Below are 13793 nucleotides of genomic sequence, written 5' to 3'. Positions count from 1 at the left end.
CCTCAGCCAGTGCTGTCAGGCGCTTCCTCCTCATGTCAGCTGTTTAAAGTGACCCAAGTGGCAGTTATGAAATGGGAAAGTCTGGTTTCAGATTTGCACCTTGAGGGATTCTAAAGACACAGAGCACCACGCTGAGACAAATTCAGACTAGAGTAGACTCCTGTGTCTGCCCTGCATGCACCGCTCCTTGCAGGCATCTTCCCTTCTGCTTCCTACCATTAAATGCCCAGGAAGTAGCTGCTTTCTTTATACCAGTCATTTCAACAGGAGCCTGCTGAACTTAATTCAGTAGGGAAAGTAGACAGAGCTTTGTCTTGGATGCTGCTCCTTTTCATTCCTACTTAGTTACAAATACTTTAATACCAAAGAAGTGTTACTTCTAGTACATATTTTTATACCATCTTATTAAATTGTTGAATACACTAACAGCTTTCATTAAGTTGGAAAATTTCAGAGGAGACATGTACCATGCATAGAGGCTGGCAGGGAACTCACCGAACCCCAAAACAGTGCAGTATAATTAAGAAAAAAAAAACAGGCATCCTCTCTTTACTGGCTTCTTTTTGTTTTCACCACGTCTTTTCTTCTTAGTTTTTATTATTCTCCTTTCCAGTTGTGAAGTTCATTTCTTTTTCAGTAAACCAGGTTGAAAGTGGCTGAATTTGTCCTAAGATTAGCAAATAGAGAAGCCAGTTAATGGGCTTGGTTGAATTACTATAAGAATTGAAACACCATTTTATCTTCACCTCAGTTTTCCAGCTTTGGGACAGTGAAATAAAAGGAAAAGATTAGTTGAACGCCTGTTCAGTTGATACAAGAGAACACGGCTGTTTTAACTTAAACTCCAACAACTTGTAATTCTCATTATTTTAATGTGAATAACCTTAAAATGTGACCAATTAGAAAATCTTTCTACATATGAATAGGTAAGACAAACGTTTGTATATTTAAATACTTATAGATATATTTACCCATGCCCTGAAACTGAATAAGAAGCAAAATAAGGTTTGAATTCAGTAGTTGTTATTGGCTGCTAAATACAGTGTTTGTTGTCTTGTAATATTAAGGAATGGAATCAGATTTTTTTAAAGTTACCTCAAGCAGACTTGTAAAATTTTTAGTATGAATTTCAGCAAAATCATTTGTTTGGTTACAAATTTTACAGCATTTAATTGGGGGGAAAAAACCTATGGCTTTTGTTGAATTATCACTTTCCAAAAATCATTCTATTAGAAGAGCTTTGTCTTTAATGATATAACTTTTCATTTTTACTTGTCCTGGTTCAAATGTTTTAAATACAAGAAAGTATATGTATATCATAAACCTTAATAACATTTATTAAATCGCTAAATATATGAACGCCTTAGTAGGTGGAAAAAAGTCTTAGAGGAAAGTTTTGTATTTTCCTCAAAAGGTTCGAAGGAGCATGCTGTTTTAATTAATGATGTATGGTCAGGATATGGAGCATTATTAAAATAAAATGCTGATGTAAAAATTAGTCTGAAAAAGTTTGCATCTGTTTCTTTGGGTAGTTAACAAAAGTACACTTAAAAATCTTTCTGGGGGAGGTATATAGGGACAAAAACATGAGAAAGGGTAGCAATGTACCTTCTATCTGGTGAATATAATGTAACCTATTAATTACAATGAAATATATTTTTAAAAATCTTTCTAGATGATAGATATTTCCAGCTAGTGTTCACTTAAGAGGCCACATTAGAACTTGGGAGGGGATGCATTTGAATCATCATATTACCCACAATCTATAACGGAAATCCTCAAGCTCTTTCAGTTCATTCAGCTTTCCCAGTAGGATTTCCCATTTAAAATTCCTCTATAATGATATAATTTTGGGGGCTTGGAAAATGACTTTCAGAGGCATAACAAGTTGTAACAGGCTTTATTTTTTCTTTAATCTGATTATATATATATATATGTGTGTGTGTGTATCAGTTAATTTCTTGTATTCAACTATATATCCATAAAACTGTGTCAAAAAGTACACACACATTTTATTTTGAAAAATAAACTTTAGATGAGCATAAGTGTCACATATCTGTAATTCTAGCTATCCAGGAGGCTAAGATCTGAGGATTATGATATGAAGCTAGCCAAGACGAGAGCCTATGAGACTCGTAAGTTCTCATTAATTAATTAATTACCAAAAGGCCATAGGTGGAGGTGTGGCTCAAGCGGTATAATGCCAGCCTTATACAAAAAAAAAGCTCAGGGACAGCATCCAAGCCCAAAGTTCAATCAAGCCACAGAACCAGCACCAAATACAAACTTTTGAAAAATCAGATGAAAAAGACTGTTGTAAAGATGCTTGGGATAGAGAAGAAAGGGGATTGTCTGTCTGTTCCCCATTACTTGGTAAGGAAGAATCATTTTGCATTTTTTGTTTTTTTATTAAAGAATTTATTAACATTGATTTTTACATCATATTTCATATGACATGTTTAACAAACGAGTATTCAAGAAGGGAATCTCTATATACAATCACTGGCACTTAGTTTTTAGAACATCAAGTTAGGCTAAGGGTTTGTATATCATAGATACATATTAATCTATGTAATAAAACATTATGTTTATAGAGTCATAGGTTTTTATGTCTATGTAGTTGTGTTTATATTTCAATACCATGTCTGTAGCATTGGGTATGCAAATATTGAGTCCTCGCTCTTGTACTGTTTGGATCTAATATCCACATATTAAGGATACCATGCACCTTTTGTTCCTTTGGTCTTGACTTGTCTCACTCAACATGATTCGCTCTAGCTTCATCCACTTTCCTGCAAATGCCATTATTTTATTTTGTCTGTTGGTTATGTAGAATTCCCATTTTGCATTTTTGAAGGCTCAAAAATTGTATATTGTACATCAGTACAGAGGGGTTACTTTACATAAGGGAATGAATACATTTTCTTTCAAAGTGTTCCCCCTCCCTCGTTTTCTCCTTTCCCTCTCCCGCAACTCCCTTCCCCCTCAAACTGTAAATTTCATTTCCACCATAGTGTCTAGTGAGTATCACTGTTGCACTAGTTTATGAATCAAATTATTTTTAACCAAATTATTTTTAACCAAATTATTCCAATCTGCAGTTGCACATAACCGAAACAATGACTTTCTTAGCCCTCCATAGAGACTTTATGTAGTCCTAGAAGAACTGTGAAAAGGGGAATATGTGCTGACTGACCCAAATGATATGTACGGTCATTATTTTAGTTGAAAATGTGCCTTAGTTGAAATTATTCCATAATTTCTCTTTTCCCCATAGGGCCTCATTTCTATTCATCAAAGCACCTAACCATTTATTTTCAATTATAGAGCAAGTCTTCAGGCTCTGTTCAGCTCATTCTTAGTGTTTCCTTCTTAGGTTTCCAGCTCAGCGCTCAGTCTTTGTTCTTTAGTCGATGCCTTTCGGAGAAAATAATCCAATACAGACAAAACACATCCACAACAGCCACACATGATTCTCTTAGAATCAACACATGTGTTTGTCATCCAAATAAGACAAGTTTCTTGTTGGCTCTATGTAAAATTGTATCACTGCTCTTCTTAGCTGTTAGGGAGGGAAATGCCCAACAGATTACTTCTGACCGAAATGTATGCATTAGATATTACGAGGGATATCTGCTTTTTTCTAAATTGTATGAATTATATGCTTTATTTGAAAAGCTACAAACTTCTACTCAGCTCATGCCAACAGATTCTGCCTTAATAGCAAATTCATATTTTTATTTTGTATTAAAACCAGCATTGCTAGAGGATTAACTTCCAGGTCTCCTAAGATTTTACTAGCAGTGTACGCTACTGTCTTTTTTCCAAGGTGTACACTTTTGAATTTATATTTGTGTTCTTACAATTTACAAAATATCCCCAAGGTACAATTCCAAAATTTTAAAAGGAGAATTCAAGGACAATGTAATAAAATTGTCTAGCTCAGGGAATTTCCCATGTGCTTTTGTTACCTAACAGTAGCTAACTTGTACTGAGAATAAAATGTCCCTTAAATCCTGTCAGCTTGCTTCCTGTGGATTGAGGGACCACAATGCCCCACAAGGAGCTGCAGTGTAGCTGGGAACCAGGACATTGATAGTGTGCCTAACAGCTTACCCGGGAAGGGAACCCTTCTGATGTTTACACAGGCCTTAATTCAGTGAAACATACATCAGTCACTCAAATACTTTCATTATGAATTATACCATAGCATTTAGCTGTCAGAAGCCTTTAAATTATAAACGGGAGAATAATCTTAGCTATTAGGCTTAAAGATTATGTCAATAGTCATTTCCTGTGCATATGAAAGTTTCCGAGGAGCTTGAGGGCTCCTGCACTCTAGGAAACAAGCGGGGTGTCCTGACAGCTCCTCTCCATTGTTACAGCATTGAAAACTGAGATCTAAAGAAAACTGATTTTAAATATACTCATTTTCAAACAAATTTTGAAATCACTGTTTAAATTTTTTATTATATCACCATATTTTTTTATTCCATGAGTAAATCAGTTACAACAAGAAATAATTTTTTTTTGAAAAAAAGGCTATGTACTGGTGGTTTTTACCTGTAATCCTAGCTACTCAGGATGTTGAGATGTGAGGATTGTGGTTCAAAGCCAGGCAGGAAAGTGTGTGAAACTTATCTCTAATCACGAAAAAGCCAGAAGTAGAACTGTGGCTGTAGTGGTAGAGCACAAGCCACGAGAACAAAAGCCCAGGGACAGGGCTCAGGCCTTGAGTTTAAGGCCCAAGATCTGAACACAAAAAGGACCAAGTTTGGTGGCTCACACCTTTAAGCACAAGAGTCTTACGGAACAGAGATTTGGATCACAGTGTGAGACCAGCCTAAAGAGGAAGTGAACGAGATTCCACCTCAAAAATACACTGGGCACGATGGCGCACGCTTGAGATGCTGGCAAGGCAGGGGGCCCGTCAGTAGGAGGGTTGTAGTCCAAGGCTGGCTCCAGGTAAAACCACAAAACTTGAAAGAGCAGGGGCATAGCTCAGATGAAAGGACCGTGTGCAGCGCATTGTTGCTCTTGTTCCTCTTAAATGCCTGTATCACAGTGATTCTGAAATGTGGGCTACTGCCAAGAGAAAGCAGGTGTGCCAGTGGAGGCGAAGGGAAGGTCAGAACGAAGAAGATGGAATGTTTTTACATCATTCCTTTAGAAAAAGAATGCTAGTTCCATCAGTGTCCACTCAGGATATATGTGTTGATTGGATTCGAGCGACACACAGGGGACACAACCCTAAAGTGGAAGACTTGACCTTAAGACTAGACCAGAACAAGAATCTAAAGCTAGTGATGGTGGGCCTTGCTCAACCTGAGAACCCCAGAGAGATGTCCCACCTATGACGCCTTCTCCAGCCACACACCCAGCGTGAAGGGTGATGGTGATGGTGGAAGTGGCTTACCCCAGTGAAGATTTGTCCCCAAAGCAATGACTGCCCTCCTGGATGCACACTGCATACATTAGTGCCCGCCCCCTTCCTTACAGAAGCCAGGCGGGAGTCTCCTGCAGACCTGTGAGCCAAGATCCCGGTTTAGTTAATCCCAGGAAGAAAGAAAATGGAGAAGAGGAGACATTGCTTCTAGATTCCACGTAGTAGGGTATAAATTGGGGAAACACCTTTGTGAATAAAGGTCAGGACGCGTAGAAGTTTACCAAGGAAGGAGGATACTGTGTATGTTTAATGACTCTTGTGGCCCTTGAAGGCCGGGCTAAGGGCAGGTTCCCCTAGGAGGAAGCCACTGTACACCAGAATAGTGGAAACCACAGACTCTGCTTGGTAACAGGAGCACAGGGAGGTTGGGGCCAGGTGATGGGAGGGAGGAAGACAGCAATGAGGACCTCCCAGTCTCACTGCAGAGGTGCCCAGTACATTGGTATAGTGGGGCAGAACTGACCACCTCTCCATTCCCCAGAAGCCAGGACTCTACACATAGCAGCACAGCATGCAAGACAGGGTGAGCAGAGGCTGAGGGAGATACCTGGCGGAGTTAGTAGGTGTGGAGAGCTCTTGAGCCCAAATTCGAGAATCAGGAGGCTGTGAGTGAGGCCTGACCTGGAGAGAGAGGTGACCACACACAGGCCATGCCAGCATTCCATTTAGACCAGGGATCAAGTGTTGGCACCTTTGCTGCCTTCCGCTGCCTCCTTTGGATACACAGCTCCCCCCTCAAGCCGTCTAGTGGTAGGAAGGGAAGGCAGGTAGAAAATTCACTGAGCGAGAAGCCAGCCCTGACAGTTTCAAATTTTATTATTGGACAGAGACTAGCATTAGAAGAGACCTGTTTTGCCCAGATGCCCTACAACAGATGATTGGATTAAAACTGCGGTATCATGCGCAATGGAATTTTACACAGACATTAGAAACAATTTATCCTTTGCAGGGAAATGGATGGACCTAGAACAAATCAGAGAGACACATGGGTGCATGTTTTCTTATAGTATGGTTTCTAGACCTAAAATACACTGGGATATGATAAATTATACAAAACAATAGACCAAAGAAGGATATTCTAGGGGAGAAACACAAAGGTGCAATGTCTATGTGCCTCTGATCCTATAAGGGAATAATTACCTAAACCAATTCCAGAAAATGGAAGTAAGGTTATCTTCTTTTTTTGTCTTATTTGCTCATTAATCTGGTTGGGGGAAAAACAGAGATGGAGGGACAGAGGGTAGACAAATGCAGCAGTGATACCCACTAGAAACTGTGGTAAAAATGAACTACAAAGCTTGTGGTGGGGATGGGAGGGAAAAACTGGGCGAGAGCGAGGGAAGAGGTGACATTGACCCAAAAGACATGTATTCGTTTCCTGGTTTATGAAATAGCAATCCTCTGTTCATCTCTTTTATAATAATAAAAATATATTTAATAATAAAAATAAAGGGGGCAGGGAGTTTGGTCTAGTGGTAGAGTGCTTACCCAGCATGCACAAAGACCTAGGTTTGATTCCTTGGTACCACATACATAGAAAAAGCTTAAAGTGGTGCTGTGGCTCAAGTGGTAAAGCTCTATTCTTGAGAAAAGCCCAAGGACAGTGCTCAAGCCCTGAGTTCAAGGCCCACGACTGTCAAAAAAGAGAAAAGACCTGTTTTGCAGGTAGTTTATCTCTTTGAGAATAGAGGTTCCAGAACACCAAGGGGTCTATTACATCACATAAAGAAAACTATGCTATTGTCCTCACATGTGAGAAGTGATGTGGACAGTTTAACGTGATCGTACATGGACCGTATGACTATCTAGATGGATGAGTTATAACCTAATCACTTAGTAGTCCATCTTCTTTAACTTCTAGTTTAGAGCACACAGCACACCTAAGTGGTTTTCTGATACTAAGGACCTTCATGGGCCTTTACACAAAGGATAAGGGAAACAATCAGAGAAGCTTGCTCAGAACTGTCCAGCAAGTCAGGGGCAGAACCTGGATCAGAATCCAGGTAGTCTGGTTCCTCCCATGCTGCCTGGATGCCTGGAGCATTAGAGTTAGTACCTCGAATCCACTTGGAAAACAACACCCTCAATTAAAATGCCCCTTGCCTTTTTTTTTTTTTTTTTGCCAGTTTTGGGGCTTGAACTCAGGGACCGAGCACTATTCCTGGGCTTTCTCAAGACTAGATACCACTTGAGCCATAGCACCATTTCTGGCTTTTCTATGTATGTGGTACCGAGGAATCGAACCCCGGTCTTCATGCAAGCTAGGCAAGCACTCTACCACTAGGCCAAACTCCAGGCCACATTTGCTTTCTTTACTATTAAAGGGACTTTGCTATTTGTATTTGTGTCCTGCATAGGTAGCACAGAACGAGGTTTCTGGAAGGAGGCTTAGTGCACACAGGATACTTCTGAAAGGTGGGGCACAAGGGTCTTCTCAGATATACATACACCTAATAATCCACAACCAGAATAGCAGTGGGGCACCAGTGACTCATACCTGTAATCCTAGCTACTCAGGAGGCTGAGATCTAAAGGTGACAGTTCAAAGCCAGGCCAGACAGGAAAGCCCATGAGACTCATCTTACATTAACCAGCAAAAAGCTGGACGTGGAAGTGTGGTTCAATTGTTAAAGTACCAGCCTTCCGTGAGAAAGCCAAGTGAGAGCCTGAGGCCCTGAGTTCAAGCCCCAGAACCAGCACAAGGAAAAACAAGAGTGTTGATATCTACACTCTGAGGATATTCAAATTAGTTTTTTGCACAGCTGCAATTCCAGTGTTATGCTCTCTAGTTAACCACCAGTTCCTTCCTGTTAATATATTTCTTGTCCATTGTTATGTTTTCCCTCGGGGTCTCTTTAGAAAACAGTATACTCATTGTGCCTTAAAAGTGAAGCTGGTAAAATCTGAGAAAAGAGTTGTTAATTCCTTATTGCCCTGGAAGGTTTAATGGGAGATTGATTGCAGGACATAATTGATATAGATTATTATTGAGATATGAATAACATCCCAAGTTAACCTTCATTTGAAGTTTTCAGTTACTTCATACATTCTTGATTTTTCTGTGCAATCATTCTTGAATAGTTTTTTAAATAGTCAGAAGAATGTATTCTTTCTTTTTTCTTTTTTTTTTTTTTGCCAGTCTTGGGCTTGAGCTCAGGGCTTGAGCACTGTCCTTGGACTTTCTCAAGGCTAGAGCTCTACCACTTGAGCCTCAGCACCACTTCTGGCTTTTTTGTATGTATGTGGTACCAAGGAATCGAACCCGGGTCTTCGTGCATGCTAGGCAAGCAGTTTAACCACTAGGCCAAACTCCCGGCCCCAAAGAATGTATTCTTTCATACAACAAGAAGCTTCACTGTGGCACCTCCTCATTGTCTTTCAGCTGCCCTTCCTCAAAGCGAAACTCCTGCATTGAGAAGGGAGGATTCTTTCACAGATCAGAAGTAGAGAAAGAAGAGCCATTTCTTCTTATGTGTGTCTTCATTAACAACAACAACAACAACAAATATAACATTTTCCCTCAAAGCCCCCGGCAGACATCCCCACTGGCCAGTCTTAACAGCTTGGTAAAACATTGCATTCAGAATTAGTGATAGGTCTGTACTTATTTTCCTGGATGGGAACGTTAAACTACGGAACAGAAATGTCCCACATGGACAGTAAAAGCCACTGTGACTATTTTAGATCCGGATAGAAATCATAAGCAATTTAGGTAATTGTCACCAAAATTAGAGTTCCTGGACTTCAAGTATTTAAGAGTCAAGTTTCATTCAGATCAGTGCCCTATTTTCTGACAATTTAATATATATTTTTTCCCATAGATTTGGAACATGAAACTAGACAAGATGTAGAAATGCTGTGTATCTCAATGTCAATATTATGTTTAAAAACAATCTTGGCTGAAGTTGAAGTTCTCCTAGAAAAATGTCATGCTTTCATGACTAGGATCATTTACGTTTCTCTTGCATTGCCTCGATTTTGACACGCTTGCAGGGGAAAGCACAAGGATGTGGTTATTCCAGCAGGCCCCACCAGTTCCCACCTATTTTCTGCTGCCAACTTCCAGAAGGTCTGGGAGGTTCTCCACATCACTCACTAATATGCAAAAGGACCAAGGGCCAAATGTATTAATTTACTAATGGGAGTTACCTATTTCTGTGCAGAGTATAGATCCTGACAGCTTGTAAGAAAATAATAACTGTTTAAAACGTATAAATACCTTGGGGCTGTAGCTGTAGCTCAATCGTAGATCGCTGCTTAGCATACCCAAGAACCTGGCTCAATCCCAGTACCACAGGGAAGAGAGAGTGAGAATGGGAGAGTTTATGATTCATAATTTATTGACAGAACAATGACTGATGAAGTGCTAGGGACTCCACTAGACGATAAGGAGTAAAGGGTGTACACAACAGAACTTTCCTCACATAGAACTTAGAGATAAGCCAAAACTGTACAAGGTATTTTAAGATTTGTGATCCATTTTGAGTCCACTTTTGTGCATGGTATAATGTGAAAGCCCAACTTCATTTCTTTGCATGTGGATATCAGTTTTCCAGATTTGCTGGACTGTCTGTCTTTGCTTGCTTAAAAGATACTGGCACCTTATCAAAAATCAATTGGCCATATACATAAGAGAATATTTTAACATATAATTGGAAGTGACTGACATGAGTAATCGAGGTTATTAGAAAACTTTAGAGTAACTTCCTTCAGTCCCTTTGAAAATAAAAATAATTGGCTGAAGAGAAAGGAGCATTCTAAAGTCCAAAACTTTAGCTACTGCTTAGAGAAATATTCTTAAAGAACATTAAGCTTTATGTAGGAAGAGGAAACAAGAAACAACCTGAATGAAGACAACAATTCAAGCATGTCTCCTAGAGAGAAGCAGAACATAGTTTAATAGGAAATGAAAAGAGAAGGAGAAAATAAAAGGCCCATAACACCAGTCTACGTTAACTACCTAGCCCTGCTCCCAGCACTGAGGCTGACAGAGTTAAGTCATGAACAGACCTGACTTCTACATTCCTTTTTTTTTTTTTTTGACAGTCCTGGGCCTTGAACTCAGGGCCTGAGCACTGTCCCTGGGCTTTCTCAAGGCTAGAGCTCTACCACTTGAGCCACAGCACCACTTCCAGCTTTTTCTGTGTATGTGGTACCAAGAAATCGAACCCGCACTCAACCAGTAGGCCAAACTCCTGGTCCTATTTCTACATTCCTTAGATGCCCTTTCTTTTAACAGGCAGTCCCTGTCACCGTAATTCTTTATTAACTTTTTCCTGTTTCAATTACTCTGAGGTGTCTAAACTCCAGCCTAGGAATGTCTACTAATTTGCAGTTATAGTGTAAATTATCAGGTGGAATGAGAAGACTGAAGGAGAGGGGGATGGACTGACGTAGGTTGATAGAGCAGAAAATCGCTCCTGGGATAGCAGAGGTCAGGAGCACTGCAGTTTGAGACCAGGCTGGAGAAGTTTTTGAGACCCAATCTAAATAAAATCTGTGTGTGGTGTATTCAGTTTTAAATCCTGTCTTTCAATGTGTTAATCTTTAAATCTTTTAAATGCTATTTTGAATCCTCTTTTCTATGGTCCTTTCCCCATTCAAATTTCCTCTATTTACAAGTAAAACTGCCCTGTTGCTAATATCTTCTTCTACTCATTTTCCTTCACCTCTAATCCTTCCATATTACCTCCATTTTGTTTTGGCAACTGATGTTCAGACTGCCTGAGCATCATTTGTTTGTTTAGTTATTGTGTGTGTGTGTGTGTGTGTGTGTGTGTGTGTGTGTGTGTGTATCTACTCTGTTCTCCTCATTTCTTCTTTCTACTTCCTACCACAACACATTCACTGGATCTTTTCTACTTTCCTTACTCCACTTTCTCATTAATCCCTATCAATATTAGATTCCATCTCTTCTTTACATAATAAAATACTTGGTATTATTTAAAGCTACCTTTATTATCTCTTTCCTAATACCACTCTGATTAATAAAGCTCTTCTTAGATGATGAATAGGATTCTAATTGTCCAGAAACAGAATGAGAGATGGCAAATAGGGCTGTATCAAATTACAGACTTTCTGCATAGCAGAAGAAACAATTACCAGAACTCAGATAAACCATAGATGGTGGAAAATCCTGACAACTTTTCAGCAGATAAAGGATTCATATCCAGAATATTCAAAGGCCTCAAAAAAATAAATACCAAAAGAACAAATAATTCAACTAATAAACAAGCAAGCAAATTGAATGGACAGTTCTCAGAAGAAATACAGATGATGATGTCTAGATTTGTATATAACCCTATAATGGCCAAAGGTCCCTGAATAGAAGTCTGTTCTGGACACTATGAATAGATTTTCTGCCCTGGTTAAAAGTCACTTGAGAAGCAATGTTCTACCTTCCTGAATTTGGATGCTCATAGGTGCAAATACGTTGTTTACAGCTATTAGAGGCATTTTGTGTTTGATAATGGGAAAGCAGAGAATCTCATTTAACTTAATCAAAAACTCTTGTCATATTGTACTGGTGAATTAACCAACCCTAGAATTGGTTAACACCCTCAGATTTCTTGTAATAAGGGATAAAAGAGCCTTCATTTTAAAAAGCAAAATTGAGTATTGTGTCATATCTAATTGAATACAAACTTTAAACAATTAAAATAATTGATCAAGCTGGATGTGGGTAGCTCATGTCTATAATCTTATTCAAGAGGTTAGGAAATAAGGATTGCCGTTTGAAGCCAGCCCCTGCACAGAAGTCTGCAAGTTTCTTATCTCCAAGTAACCACTAAAAGGCCAGATGTGGAGCTGTGGTTCAAGTGGCAGAGTACCGACTTTGAGCACAAAAGCTAAGGGATAGCACTCAACCCTGAGTTCAAGTCTTGGGACTGGCACCGCCATTCACGCCTCCTCCACCAACCCACAACAAAATCCTGATCTAAAATGATAATTGGAAACTGGTGGTTGTGCAGTTAGAAACACCTAAGTTCTAGTCTAGTTTGATATTTAATTGTCTGTAGTCTAAAAGGAGTCCATATTAAGTCTTAAAGCAGGGTTGCCTTCTATGGTCCCTCCAGCTCAGTAATCCTTTAGCAACAGGAACCATCTGCAGAAGGCAACCACAGCCTGTGAGCAGCTCCGAAGCTGTCAGTCCACAGGGAGCTGTGGTAGAGGAAGAACATGTTTGTATTTGTCTTCAGTTCATGACCTAGGACTCAGTGGTACCAAGCACTTGTCTAAATCAGAGCCCTTAGCATCTATGAGCTTGGCATCCAAACTCATCCTCTCCTACACTTCACACACCTGTCCATACAATTGCCAGCAAACAAATACCTGTTGGTCCTGGTTGCAAAATTAGTGCATAGAAGCAAAATTTAGCTGGAATCCAAGTCTCTAAGGTAAAATAATGCCCTTCCTACTATCTGGTAGAAGAAATATTTGGGGGCTCAATTCACCCAATATTTGTATCTGTTTCATAGACCTGTCCCCCCCACCTTTTTTTTTTTTTTTTTTGCCAGTTCTGGCTTGAACTCAGGGCCTGGGCTCTGTCCTTGGACACTTTTTGCTCAAGGTTAGCACTCTGCCACCTGAGCCACAACACAACTTCCAGCTTTTTCTGTGTATGTAGTAACCAAGGAATTGAACCCAGGGCTTCATGCTTGCTAGGCAAGCACTCTACCACTAGGTCACACTCGTAGCCCTGTTTCTTAGATCAGTCTTTAACTGATTCACTTTTCAAGCTAATGCTTTCCTGTGAGTTCTTTCAGGCAACAAGATCACAGACCTTTCTTCTCTAGCACAAAGTCTAGTATTTTGTAGGATGTCATAATGAAAGAGAAGTAATGAGACATAAAATTATACATGCTCATTGGGCCGGGAGTTTGGCCCAGTGGTAGAGAGTTTGCCTAGCAGGCACGAAGACCCAGGTTGGATTCCTTGATATCACATACATGGAAAAAGTTGGAAGTGGTGCTGTGGCTTCAGTGGTAGAGCCCTAGCCTTGAGAAAGCCCAAGGGCAGTGCTCAGGCCCTGAATTCAAGCCCCAGGATTGACAAAAAGAAAAAATACATGCTCATGAACAAGGTAAGTTATTAACTGGTTCACAAGTACTTTAAAAATTCTAGTACTGAGCTAGGCATGAGTCGTTAATATCCATAATCCTACTTACTCAGGAAGCCAAGATCTGAGGATTGAAGTTCAAAGCCAACCTGGAGAGAAGTCTGTGAGACTCATCTCCAGCTAACCAGCAAAATGCTGCATTGGAATCATGGCTCAAGTAGTAGAGCAATAACCATGAGCAAAAATGCTGAGAGCACGCCTTGAGTCCAAACCCTCCAAAACCAGCTG

This window comes from Megascapheus bottae, chromosome 9, assembly GCF_031878675.1.
Source record: "Megascapheus bottae isolate mThoBot1 chromosome 9, mThoBot2.hap1, whole genome shotgun sequence".
Lineage (NCBI taxonomy): Eukaryota > Metazoa > Chordata > Mammalia > Rodentia > Geomyidae > Megascapheus > Megascapheus bottae.
Note: the sequence above shows the minus strand (reverse complement) of the source record.